General features: G+C 42.4%; 1 protein-coding gene and 1 long non-coding RNA gene across 2 annotated transcripts in view; one reads left to right on the plus strand and one right to left on the minus strand.

The window, feature by feature from the left end:
• LOC135564305 (uncharacterized) overlaps positions 1-8,099 on the minus strand; it is a 61,515-nt gene extending 53,416 nt beyond the window's left edge. The window contains exon 1 of the long non-coding RNA XR_010460887.1: positions 7,932-8,099. This is a non-coding gene — a long non-coding RNA (uncharacterized LOC135564305). The remainder of the gene's footprint in view (positions 1-7,931) is intronic.
• Positions 1-14,546, plus strand: part of rps7 (ribosomal protein S7) — a 192,412-nt gene that overhangs the window by 35,442 nt on the left and 142,424 nt on the right. The gene's annotated exons all lie outside the window — the stretch shown is intronic.

Here is a 14,546-nt window from a genome sequence, read left to right on the forward strand (position 1 = left end):
CTGACTCAGTTACACCAGCTCAGTCAGGAGGAATGGCCAAAATTCACCCAACTTATTGTGGGAAGCTTGTGGAAGGCTACCCAAAATGTTTGACCCAAGTTAAACAACTTAAAGGCAATGCTACCAAATACTAATTGAGTGTATGTAAACTTCTGACCCACTGGGAATGTATTGAAAGAAATAAAACCTGAAATAAATCATTATTTCTACTGTTATTCTGACATTTCACATTCTTAAAATAAAGTGGTGATCCTAACTGACCTAAAACAGGGAAATTTTACTACAATTAAATGTCAGGAATTGTGAAAAACTGAGTTTAAATGTATTTGGCTAAGGTGTATGTAAATTTCAGACTTCAACTGTATATGCATATATATTTTTTATGCATATATAACCCTTTATTTTTGTTGGCACAAAACTACCTCCATACTTCCATTTGTTTGTATGGGTTACCTTCAGATGAGTCCCATGACACTTGTGGCGTTACAGACGTTTTAGTGAGAAGACAGATTTTGGGATGTCTCATGGTCTGACAAACACTGTTGTAGCTCAACCACATTGCGCCGCAGATGCAGAAGGCCGACATAAGCGGATGCAGTGAATTCCACAACAGTAGTGGGCTTGATTACTAACAACGACAAAACAGCCTACAGGGAGGAGGTGAGGGCACTCAGAGTGTGGTTTCAGGAAAACAACTTCTCACTCAACGTCAACAAAACAAAGGAGATGACGACTTCAGGAAACAGCAGAGGGGGCACCCCTCTGTCCACATCGACGGAACATTAGTGGAGAAGGTGGAAAGTTTTAAGATCCTCTGCGTACACATCACGGACAAACTGAAATAGTTCACCCACACAGATAGTGTGGTGAAGAAGGCGCAACAGCGCCTCTTCAACCTCAGGAGGCTGAAGAAATTTAGCTGGTCACCTAAAACCCTCACAAACTTTTACAGACGCACAATTGAGAGCATCGGGCTGTATAACTGCCTGGTACGGCAACTGCACCACCCTCAACTGCAAGGCTCTCCAGAGGATGGTGCAGTCTGCACAACACATCACCGGGGTCAAACTACCTGCCCTCCAGGACACCTACAGCACCCGATGTCACAGGAAGGGCAAAAATCAACAAGGACAACAACCACCCGAGCCACTGCATGATAACCCCGCTACCATTCAGATGGCGAGATCAGTACAGTTGCATCAAAGCTGGAACCGAGAGACTGAAAAACAGCTTCTATCTCAAAGCCATCAGAATGTTAAACAGCCATCACTAACACAGTGAGGCTGCTGCCTACATACAGACTCAAATCATTGGCCACTTTAATAAATGGATCACTAGTCACCTTAAATAATGCCACTTTAATAATGTTTGCATGTCTTACATTACTCATCTCATATAGATTTTATACCATCTATTGCATCTTACCTATGGCGCTCGGCCATCGCTCATCCATATATTTATATGTACATATTCCTATTCCGTCCCTTTACACTTGTGTGTATAAGGTAGTTGTTGTGAAACGGTTAGATTACTTGTTAGATATTACTGCACTGTAGGAACTAGGAGCACAAGCATTTTGCTACACTCGCAGTAACATCTGCTAACCATGTGTATGTGACCAATAACATTTGACGCAGCCCATGCATGAAACTGATATCTCTAGCCCAAACTGACAGGTGGGGATTGTTTTATTATTTAGATTGACCCACGGGTGTGTCAATAGACTCTTAAGGATTTTTAATTGTTGGCTGTGGTTGCAGCTTTCGGCAACAAAAAAATCTTGATAAAGATATCTATGACAAATGAATTAACAAAGAACAATGTGAAGTGAAGGAAAAGCTGGGGGATTGAATGCAGACTGTAAACTGATCTGGGGCTCACATGATAGGATTAAATCTTCATCTTGTGTTAAGAGTGGAGGTCAGAACTCTAGCTTCTCACTCACATCTTTGGTTGCCTGGGAGATAATATCAACAGAGCCTTGGCCTATTTGTGAACTATTCTGTTCAGGTGTCTAACCGAGACTCAAGAATGCAGTAAATGAGCTGAATGGATGTGTCTTTTGTCAGCACGAGGAGGGTGTGCTGGGTCAGTACCAACCCAGGAGGAGCGAAAGTTGAGGGGTGACTTTTAATTGTTGATATTCCATAGTTGTTCAATACAAATAGTTTCTGTACTAGTTGAATAGTTTGTTACACTCCTGAGAGTGATCATATAACAGACAGTAGGAAAAGAAAAGTAGGAGAGAAAACAGTTGGAAAGTGGGGGAGGGAGAGAGAGAGAGAGGGGGGGGGGGGGGGGAGGAAATGAGAGCTGTTCCATTTCTGACTAGATATGGTCCCAGAACAACAGATGCAGCAGTAGGTCTGCTTTCTATTTATGCTCTGAGGTGTGTAGGCAAAATCTCTGCAGAGGTAAATAGCCTATACACCTTCCTTCTGAGGTACATGCAGAATTATCAAAATTATATGACCAATTGTCTGACCTGATGTCTGCGGTCATGTCTCCTCCAAATGAATTATCGATGCCCTCGGGCATTACATCAAAATAGGTTTACCTCAGTCGGTTCTCAGGGAAATTCTGCCCTCTATAAAATACTATATCATTCGATTAGTCCAAACCCACCTCCATTTTCTACCTCAGGCAGTTTGTGGGGAATGTACTGGCCTTGATTCACAGAGCAGCTGAGCAACCTTTTGCAAGAGGAAATCTCCCTATGCTGATGGAATGTGCTAGTCCTGTCTGAATGCTTTACCTCACTGGAGAGAGATTCTTCCTGATTGGCGTATTGTTGTCATAAATCTCTGTGTCTTTCTGTTCTGGAGCCATCTCCACCAAAGGAAAACAAAGTACTGTGTCACTTCTGTCACCTCAGTGCATAGAGATGTGACCTGTCGACATACAGTGCAGTGACATCGTGACCTCAAGTGACATGGCGACAGGGGGATTTCAGTGACAGAATGACATACATCCTAGCTGTTCCCTTTTGAACAAAATAAACACAAATCTGTACAAGACGGCCCTCAGGGTCTTTGTCAGGGTGACAGTGGGATCTGTGGTTTTAATAATGAGCGGTCTATTTTGACTCATGCTGTTATGAACACTTAAGGATGGGGGTATACAAATATGCCAACAGCAAAACTATATTCAAAAACACTCAACCATTTTTGGGGGAATGATTTAATGAAATGTGCCAGTGACATGGGATCACCTGGAGAGACCAGTCAAAGTGTGCATACTGCCTTACACAAGCATACGCACGTATGCGCGTGCACACACACACACAGATGCTTTTTCGGTACCTTAACTCAGATTCTACGGGAGCCACAGCACATACTACATATATGCGATGATGCTCACAAAGAGGGCTGCGTGGTGGGCTCTCCTGGATCTCCCAACACCAATTGCCCTCCGTGTCCCCTGGTCTATACCCTCACTGAGGGCTGACACTGAACATCTCTGTGATCTGTCACTCAAGGGTGCCCTGTGAAGCCTAATTCCCCATCAACCACAAACACGCACACGCACACACACACACACACACACACACACACACACACACACACACGCTAAATACATCAACTAGAGAGAGCTCATTCAGCTATGATTTGCATAATCTTAAAAACTTCGTTCTTCTGACAAGCCACACAATTCTGCCAAGAATGCATTATGAAGGACCTCCTCTGTTTACTACATGTCCAAACTAGCATTTAACTGGTTCTCAAGACATTGACATCAAGAGATTTGATTGGCCTTGTGTATAAACATCCTTCCCTCAACCAGTCCGCAAATTCAATTCCCATCCATCTACAGTGCTGCTGCTGCTGACTCAAAATCCATCAATTAGCCAATTAGGCTATTTTCAGGATAGGCACAGTCATTAGTATCTGGCTGCTGTCTGTGAACATTGATCAGTACATACTTTGAAATTATGAAGAGTGACAATATAGGATTTATTGAGAGTGTTCTCATGTTTTTAAGTTTGGGTAACTGTTGTCTTATTGATCTGGGGAAAGATTCACAGAATAATGACAAATGAGGGCTCCCAACTAGAACAGAAATGTTCCCCTAACATTCCCTAAAAGTTCTTCTTTGGTTATTTGAAAAATAACTTTCCCGCAGAGTTCTGGGAATGTTGCTCTGTCACTTGTGGTTCTGGGAATGTTTTCTAGGAAGAATTGCTTGAGCTTTACAGAATGGTGATGTTGTTCATCATGAAGAGAAACAAAAGTCAAAATGTTCTTAATTAAGTCCAGCGTACCCTTCTGCTTTCAAGCCCGACACAAAAACAAAAGGCCAGACAATAGAATTTAACTCAATGAAGGGTTTCTTCATATAAGCAGAATTACAGTTAGGCGTATCAGATTGTATAAACATTACAAAGTCTTCCAACGGGACATCTGTAATTTCCTATAAGTAACATTTGACTAAGATTACTTTAAATCCGTTGAGGTTATTACACTCTATCCTGTCTTCTTCTTTGATGCTCTTTTGGTTGTCATCGTTTTATTTCGTGCCAAAACATGGGAGTGTTTAGCTTCTTTGGCCCTCAAGGGACATTTGCAGAAATAATTATCTGTGAAAAGCGTATTTACATTCATCTGTATGGTAGAAATCCGTCAGTGACTATTGTTTTCTACCACCTGAATCTAACGGGAGGCTTAGGGTTAACATGATTCACAAATCCTAGCAAAAATGCCTGGACACCCAATATCAACCCAGAGCACTTTGTTTGTGTTTTACTGTTGGAAAGAAATACTTGCAAGCAGCACTATATCCTTGCAGTAAATCAAGGTTTGGTTGGAATGTTTCTCTTACAGTAGATCATCATTGTCAAGGTCAGAGCTCTCAGAAGCTGTAGTGAGGTGGCTCGGGTTTTCCTTTTTCCACCAGCCTGGCCTCCGACATACTAAATGTTAACCTGTGACACCAACTCAAATTTGTATGATATGTTACATAAGACAGATTTGCTACTTTAGCCAAAAAAACGAAAGGAGGGAGTTTGGTCAGGGGGGATTGGTAGACATATTATGCAACTGTCACTAACAACCTGAGCATTTAAGCTAATTAGCAACTTTGCAACTACTTACTACTTTTCAGCTACTTTGCAACTACTTAGCATGTTAGCTAACCCTTCATCTAACCCTAACCTTAACCTCTAACCCTAACTCCTAACCTTAAACTTAACCTTAACCCTAACCCTAACCTTAACCCTCACCACTAACCTTGCTAACATTAGACACAGCAAAGTGGAATGCATAACATGTCATGCGTATAGAAAATTCGTAACATATTGTACAAATTGCAATTCGTAACATATCTTACAAAATGGATGCTGAACATCTACAGATGAATACATACCATACGAAACATAACATGACATACTAAATGATTTACATCTATCCCTGAGTCTAGGTTGCAGCTCTCTTCAGTGACCTTGGGCACTCCTTATTAACTTCCCTCCTACTGCCTCTGAACAAAATGTCTAATGAGGTCTATTTACGTTTTCCTCTGTCCATTTTGACTGTGATTTAAATGAATGAACTCGTTTATTTATTTGTGCAGTGTTAACAAGCCCCTCTGCCTGTGTGTGTGTATACAACCCACGGAGAACATTGTGAGTAATGTAACTTCAGGCCTACAGTACTAGTCAAAAGTTTGGACACACCTACTCATTCAAGGGTTTTTCTTAGTTTTTTGCTATTTTCTAAATTGTAGAATAATAGCGAAGACATGAAATAGCACATATGGAATCATGTAGTAACCAAAAAAGTGTTAAACAAATCAAAATAGATGTTATATTTGAGATTCTTTAAAGTAGCCACCATTTGCCTTGATGACAGCGTTGCACACTATTGGGATTCTCTCAACAAGCTTCATGAGGTAATCAAACCATTTCAAGAACTTTGAAAGTTTCTTCAAGTGCAGTCGCAAAAACCATCAAACGCTACGATGAAACTGGCTCTCATGAGGACCGCCACAAGAAAGGAAGAGGATATGTTCATTCGAGTTAACTGCACCTCAGATTGCAGCCTCACAGAGTTCAAGTAACAAATCTCAACATCAACTGTTCAGAGGAAACTGCATGAATCAGGCGTTCAAGGTAGAATTGCTGCAAAGAAACCACTACTAAAGGACACAAATAAGAAAAAGAGACTTGCTTGCGCCAAGAAACACGATCAATGGACATTAGACCAGTGGAAATCTGTCTTTTGGTCTGATGAGTCCAAATTTGAGATTTTTGGACCATTTTTGGACTATTATTCTACAATGTAGAAAATAGTAAAAATTACGAAAAACCCTTCAATGAGTAGGTGTGTCCAAACTTTTGACTGGTACTGTATGTCACCGTGGAGCAGCTGCGGTCAGTGCCATTTAAGATGAGGGAGGATGATTTTTTTCTATTTCAGCATATTGGATGACTCTCATTCATGTTCCATTCACCCAGTTCAATGTAACAGCGATAGGTTTAGGCTACTACATGATACTCAAATTTTCCCTTTACCTATCATGAGGTTGCTTCAAGCTAGCCTATGAACGAAAGTTTACAACGTAGGTGCACACAGTTTGAGAGACAAATTTGAGGCTACTGACAGTGACACATGGACAGACAATGACATTCAATACTGCCTTGACTCTTGCCAGTTATGTTTATCCCCATTTTGTTCCGTTTGCTTCTGTTTTTCAACAGAATCTGCTAAATTAATACACGCGTAAAAAATAGTTCACTTTCATAGCAGCCACGTTGTATTCCTTCTATGTGCTCTCCTCCTCTCACATTTCGCTTGTGGACTTCAATGCACAACACATCAGCTGTATGTGACCAGGCGAAAAAACTTTCCAAGCCAAAACATAATATAACCACTACACACAGCCTACATCGTTGTCAACATATTAGCTAAAGTAACATCATAGTCAGCATACCTAATAGAACTAATGTGTTAGTAAACCCGCTGCAATCATGCAATAACGTTAGTGTACAGTCAATAAGCAGTTACAGCTGTGGGCCAAGGTGGCAATGAATTTGTAAAACAAAAAGTTTACCATGACTTGGAAGAGTTCCATTGTTGTGTTGGATAGTCATAGCCAGCTAGCTAACATAGCATCCCTCTGTTTGAGCAGGGTGTTTCAGTAGGCTAAACTAGCTACCTGAATTTGCTAGCTAAGTAAGTGAAACTGAAAGTGAAAAAAATGACAAAATCTCTCTCTATATATATATATCTCTCTTGCTTCTCCTTCATTTTGGAGAAAATTAATTTGTTCAAAACTGTTCAACTATTGTCTTTCTCTCTTTGCGTCAACTACTCACCACATTTTATACACTGCAGTGCTAGCTAGCTATAGCTTTTGCTTTCAGTACTAGATCAATACTCTGATCCTTTGATTGGGTGGACAATATGTCAGTTCATTCTGCAAGAGCTCTGATAGGCTGGAGGACATCCTCCGGAAGTTGTCATAATTACTGTGTAAGTCTATGGAAGGGTGTGAGAACCATGACCCTCCTAGGTTTTGCATTGAAGTCAGAGGAGGACGGAAGCAGTTGTCCTCCGGCTACACTATTGTGCTACCCTACAGAGTGCTGTTGATTCTACAGTAGACCTTTTTGCAAAATAGTGTGTTTTAATCAATTGCTTGGTGACGTGATTTGATTTAGTATAGTTTTTTTCTAAAAAGGATAACTTTTTAAATGTTTTACTATTCACATTTTTATGAAATTCACTGAGGAGAATTGTCCTTCCTCCTCTGAGGATCCTCCACTGCTGTGAAGGGATGGACACTAGTTCCCCTCAAATAACTCCTGCATCTCTCAGTTTGTTTTGGTGCAATGTCATTTCATAATCCACAACCACCAAATTCTACTTGGTAGGTCACCATCAAAATATTTCTGATAACAAAAAGTGTCATCCGGTTGCTGTCATGCAGTAGCCTACCTTATGCACTTGGAAAGACTTGATGACTGTTTTCCATTGTGTAAACTGTGGCATGTGTGCTGTGTCTTCTATCTTGTTTCCAGTGGATTCATTCCTTTGTTGATAACACTTTGTGACAATAGATAACAACTGCAAGCTGCTATCCCCATGCTGTTTTGCACAACCATGTGGTTCAGTCACAATTAAAGGAAGTAAGCAGAGAGACAGGGTTGGCGTCATGCAGTATACTCTCTGTTTGTTTTGATTGGTTTCCAGGGCTATAAGAGCAGAGTGAATGGCCTACTGGAATGAGGAGGCCTGTGCACACAAAGATGTACAAACGATCCAATGCTTGCGACTGAGTGGCATCAGTGGGTACAGCACAACAACATGCCATGTTACAACATGAGAAAGTTCTTCCAGAACGTGCCAAAAGTTCAAGAATGTCTCATTGACCGTTGCCCAAACAAAACACCACGTGAGTGCTACGAAAGCTAGAACGTTTGTTGATTATTTTAACTGTTGAGTAGGTCGTGTATCACCTATAATGTAATTCTATTAGTGGATGATTGCGATGAGCTTTCTTTCCACATGGCCCCGGAACCAATGATGCTGGTGGCCTGAGACACCACAAGGCTACAGAGCAGGGATGCATCAGCTAAACACAGGAAGTCAGCTGGCCAGAAAGACAGCTGCAGAGGAAGTGAGTGTGCTTTAAAAGTAAAGTCTTCCCCTTCCCATTACCTGTTACTCTATGAGCCGTGTGGCAACAGCTGAGGACAACAAACACTGTTGATGTCACTGACACAGGCAATGCCCTATCACTAATAGACAGTACCATCTTTGTTTCTGTCTAGCCTTTTCCCTGCTTTGATCCACGGCAGGTTAATTATGTTTGGCCGTGGAATTGTACTCTATGTTGAAAGTAGCTCAGATGCTATTTGTTGGCTTTCACCTCAAAAGTGTAGGGCCATTAAGCCACAATCTGTCTCTCTCAATCCTGCTATTTTATCATCAGAGCGGTCGGTCCTCTTGTATGATGCGTAGACAGGTTTTGGAACCAAATTGCATCAAAGCATTACCCAAGAGGATATTAGTGGGTGACGGTATAGTTACTTCACTGTAACATTTCAGATTATCTCAGTATGACTCAACATCAGATCAGATTAACGTGTCTTTAAGATACACATTCTCAAAAGATATCGCAAATGACAAAGAAGCAGCATACACACAATTTTCTGCCCTAATATTGGTTGTCTCGTTCTGTGTGGTTGGTCACTGAGCCAGCTCAGGGGTAGGGATTGCATCAGGTCTATTAAGTCCTGCTAGTTGGCAAGGGTTTCCTGCAATCACACACCAAGACCAGTTGGTAAGTGTTTTCTGTAATTACACATCTGCTCATCCACCCCTGAGATGTATATAATCACTGTGGCAAGAACGACACATAGAAGGAAAGAGAGTCTAGCTAGCGCAGCTTGTAACAGTCATTTCAGAGTGTAAGGGTCATGGAGTAAAGGCTCAGCCATGCATAGGCAGATATATTGATTGTGAGTAGGAGTAGGAGTGTGTACATCCCAAATGGCACCCCATTCCCTACCTAGTGCACTACATTGGACCAAAGCCCTATTTTGGGCATGGTCAAAAGTAGTGCACTACATAAGGAATAGGGTGCCATTTGTGACGCACACATTGATTCGCAACAACTTTGTATCCTTCTGAGTTATTTTCTTCCTGGACACATAGAGGATTCCTTCTTGGTTCTGCAGGCAATGAGTGAGTGGCGTGGGCATCTATTAAAGCCTCCAGAGCTGTAGATATGATTCTACCAAGATACTGTATTTCTGGATTTGGGGTGATAGTACTTCAGGTGTCAGGAAGGCAGTAGCAAATAATAGCGATGCTAACTTAGCCATTCGCTATGCTAGCTGTGATTCTACTGGGACAGCTGGGAGCACAAATTCCCCTGCAGGTGGCTGTGGCTGAGGCAGGGTAATGGTGATCTCATTAGGGTGGAAATATGAGGGAGAGAGGAACAACAGGAACAAACACTGGCCAATGGGGCTTCCTTCCTTTCTTTCAGTCTTCCACTCTGTTTTCTTCTCTCTTCTTCCCCTCCTCTGTGATCTGCTGGGGGGGTCCCCAGCCCTGGGGAAAGGAGCATGGAGAAATAGTTCCAGATGAGATGTAATCGTCTCACTCATATTTAACCATGTGGAATGAGATACGGCAGCAGATTTCTGCACCGCACAATATGTCTTTGGAACACTTGGAATTCCTGGAAGGGCCTCCTTTAGAAAGCCCTTGAAGAAGTATCTGCCACAATGAATGTCTCGGTTGTTTCAACTTCTGGTTAAAAATCAGCGTGAATCTAGTGAAAAAAAGCACCAATACATTCAATAGATCTCATCCTTTACCAGAGTGGGACTGCTCTACGATGACCCTCAATCATCCATTTAAGTATTGAACGTTCCTGTGACAAATATTTGTCTTGGTGAGTAATAAATGTGGTTGCAGGGCCAGTGAGAGACACTTAACATACGTACACTGACCTATCCAAGCATCCCCTTTCTTCACATTGGTAATAGACCCACGCAAAGTCAATACACATTAGGGTTAGTCTTGTTCTGGCACTAGTGGGAAGAAGTTTGCTTATTAAAGAGGCAAATGTAAGCAGTCTGGTTTTAATGCGTAGCAGTGGAAGATATTGTGTGTGTGTGTGTGTGTGTGTGTGTGTGTGTGTTTTCAGTGTGTCCTGCCTTGGGCTGGGAAAGAGGGTGGCTGATGAGGCCGAAAGCTATGTACTGGAGAAGCCTGCCTTCAATTCAGCAAATTACTGTAAGTTTGCTCGACTTCAACTTCCAGTTAACTGTTAGAGTCACTGTCATGTTTGTTGAGGCTTTGCGTGCATCTTTTCACTTGTGAATATGACATTTCATCCGTTTTACTCTCTGAACATTTCTTATCTTCCATTTCTAGGTAGTCACATTACTTCACATAAGAACCACTTGAGGTGATTCTGCTAGCTAGATAGACAAGCAATTCTGCCTGCATTAGCAAGAAAGGAAATTCACTTGCAAACTCTTCAAATGGATGGCATCATGGAGAAGAGAATTGGGATTCATATTCAAATTTCCAGCACAGTGTTTCTCTTTCAGGAGAGATATATTTTAAATGAAAGCTCTCCTCTCCTCCGCTGCTATCTGTCAAACCTTTATGCGATAGTCATGAGCATGCATATCATAACAGTTCCTGCAACCATGTCTGCTTTGAAGCAGAGCCTTGAGAAACTCTTTCAGACAAATAATGAGTACATTTTGAGTTTTCTTTCCATTGGGAGGGTTATGACACTTGCCCTATGTAGTTGAAATCAAATCAAATTCATTTATATAGCCCTTCTTACATCAGCTGAGTGCTGTACAGAAACCCAGCCTAAAAACCCCAAACAGCAAGCAATGCAGGTGTAGAAGCACGGTGGCTAGGAAAAACTCCCTAGAAAGGCCAAAACCTAGGAAGAAACCTAGAGAGGAACCAGGCTATGAGGGGTGGCCAGTCCTCTTGTGGCTGTGCCAGGTGGATATTATAACAGAACATGGCCAAGATGTTCAAATGTTCATAAATGACCAGCATGGTCAAATAATAATAATCACAGTAGTTGTCGAGGGTGCAACAGGTCAGCATCTCAGGAGTAAATGTCAGTTGGCTTTTCATAGCCGATCATTGAGACTATCTCTACTGCTCCTGCTGTCTCTAGAGAGTTGAAAACAGCAGGTCTGGGGCAGGTAGCACATCCGGTGAACAGGTCAGGGTTCCATAGCCGCAGGCAGAACAGTTGAAACTGGAGCAGAAGCACAGCCAGGTGGACTGGGGACAGCAAAGAGTCATCATGCCAGGTAGTCCTGAGGCATGGTCCTAGGGCTCAGGTCCTCCGAGAGAGAGAAAGAAAGAGAGAAAGAGAGAGCATACTTAAAAAGAGAATTAGAGAGCATACTTAAATTCACACAGGACACCAGATAAGACAGGATAAATACTCCAGATATAACAGACTAACCCTAGCCCCCGACACATAAACTACTGCAGCATAAATACTGGAGGCTGAGACAGGAGGGGTCAGGAGACACTGTGGCCCCATCCGATGATACCCCCGGACAGGACCAAACAGGCAGGATATAACCACACGCACTTTTCCAAAGCACAGCCCTCACACCACTAGAGGGATATCTCCAAACACCAACTTACCATCCTGAGACAAGGACGAGTACAGCCCACAAAGCCCTCTGCCACGGCACAACCCAAGGGGGGGCGCCAACCCAGACAGGAAGACCATGTCAGTGACTCAACCCACTCAAGTGACGCACCCCTCCTAGGGACGGCATGGAAGAGCACCAGAGGCAGAGAATCGCAGTGGAGAGAGGGGAACCGGCCAGGTTGTAATTGGCAACTATACAGTACATACTCTGCTTACATCTACAGTACAGCATACTGTTTTATTTTGCATGGTGTAGATATAAGCTGCTGTTATGTCTAACTTCCTGTGTCACTCAGTGAAGTTGCCTATGGCTTCATCGTCAGTACCGTGGGCTGTCCCTTGGGACCGGACAGTGAGTTCATTCACATCACTGTCTGCTGCTTGCTCTGGAAGATTCATTAGCACTGATTAAAGCCTAATTAGGAAAAGATGCCTGCTGTTTATTTGTCCACAAGAATGGGAACCATACAGTGATGTAACTCAGTTTCCACTTGATGATTGATTATCATTAATAATGCTACGCCCACTTCAAACTTGTGATGTGTCTTTCTTGATGGGATTTTCTCAGCGTTCCATCTCAGATGTCCAAAGCAATGAGACATGCTGGTAGAGTTGCCACGGGGATTCATTAAAATAAAACTCTTTTCAGTGGGTTGCATGCATGATGACGACACCTTATTCTTCCTCCTGTCCAACCCTAAAGGGACAGTGCACCCATATTATAAAATGACATATTGGTTCTCTTACTGTGTAAGCAGTCTATGGACAAGGTATGACAGCAATCCATGCTTTGGATTAGCTTCCCTGGCACAGTTTCAAAATGCATTTGTGGCACAAATCCCGTTCACGTCATGGGACAGATATGAGCATTTTCCGTGCCTCATGTTCACATCATCTATCAGTGACTTTGTTGAGCTTCACAATCAATTTGAGATACTTTCGGATGATTTGGGCATGATGCACGAAAATGGCTAAGAACTCGAATAGGATGTGTACCACAAATGCTAAAACTTAGCATTTGGAAATGGCTAGGGAAGTAAATCCAAAGTATGGATTGTTTTCATACCTTGTCCACGGACTGCTTACAGAATAAGGAAACTAATGTAATTTGAGTGAACTACTTTTAAGACATATCCGCAGTTAATGATCAAGATCCTTTTTACGATAAAGAGCTGTAAAAAAATATATACCATTCTTTGATCTTGCATGCCAGGTAAGAACAATCCAGGTAAGCCTACAGACAAACTGACTGAATATACCAAGGGACTTATAGCTAAAACTACCCTCGAGATCTCACTCAAAGTTATTTCTCATGTACAAAACCCAGTGAAGCAAATAACATACAGCCTGGGACTAATCACATCCCTTGCATCTTCATTCTTATTCTCATACCATCTTTTCCTTCGCTTTTATTACCTTCCGTCAACTGCAGTGGCCTATATATAGCCTGCTCTGGAGTGGTCTCCTCCACGGAGAAGTATATACTGTATGTCCCTGGTAATGAGTCCTACTCCTTCTGGTCTGTGTACTGGATACTGAAATACACTAATGGAGCTGCGGAAAGAGGTCATCTTCATCCTGCCCACTCATAAACGAAGAGAATTCGTAAATTAGGAATAAATGCCCCATAACAACAATTTATACTAGAATGGCTGTAGAATTATTAAGTATGCGTTTGTGACCTTTAGCTTGCTGCCCACTCTCCATCAGTGTGGCATCATAAAGCATGACAGAGGGTTTATAATATCTAATATCCCTTTTTCACCAGCTCATCTCTGCTGTCAGAGTGAGGTCAGGCATCAGTGAACTACTGCAGGACTTTGTGTGTGTGTGTGTGTGTGTGTGTGTGTGTGTGTGTGTGTGTGTGTGTGTGTGTGTGTGTGTGTGTGTGTGTGTGTGTGTGTGTGTGTGTGTGTGTGTGTGTGTGCATGCGTGCGTGTGTGTATGTTGACCTCCATTGGTCCCCATCTGCATCCTCCTTTATCTATCCCAGTGGTTCCCAACCTTTTTTGGTGCTGTGCCACCAATTTAATTTTGCTCTGACCGGAGTACCCCTGAAGTACCCACTCATGTGCATTTTACCAGTAGGCCTATGGTCTCATGGGTCTTCTCAAGTACCCCCTTTGAATTGGCAAAGTATCCCCAAGTCCTAGTCAGGGGTCCTAGTACCCCTGGTTGGGAACCATTGATCTATCCTATCAGAGACTGTAGCCCGGCGAAACTGAGGTTTGATCTTTCCTGTGGCCCTCCTCTCCCTCCTTTTTCTCGCCATTGTTTCTGAGCCATTTAAAATGACCTTCTGCTTTCCTGTGCCAACAGCTATTTCTGATTAACTGTGCAGAGGGGAGGCTTTTCCCATGTGGTTATCTGGTCATGAGCCATGCACTCTC

Source organism: Oncorhynchus nerka, linkage group LG24, assembly GCF_034236695.1.
Source record: "Oncorhynchus nerka isolate Pitt River linkage group LG24, Oner_Uvic_2.0, whole genome shotgun sequence".
In the NCBI taxonomy this organism is placed as follows: Eukaryota; Metazoa; Chordata; class Actinopteri; order Salmoniformes; family Salmonidae; genus Oncorhynchus; species Oncorhynchus nerka.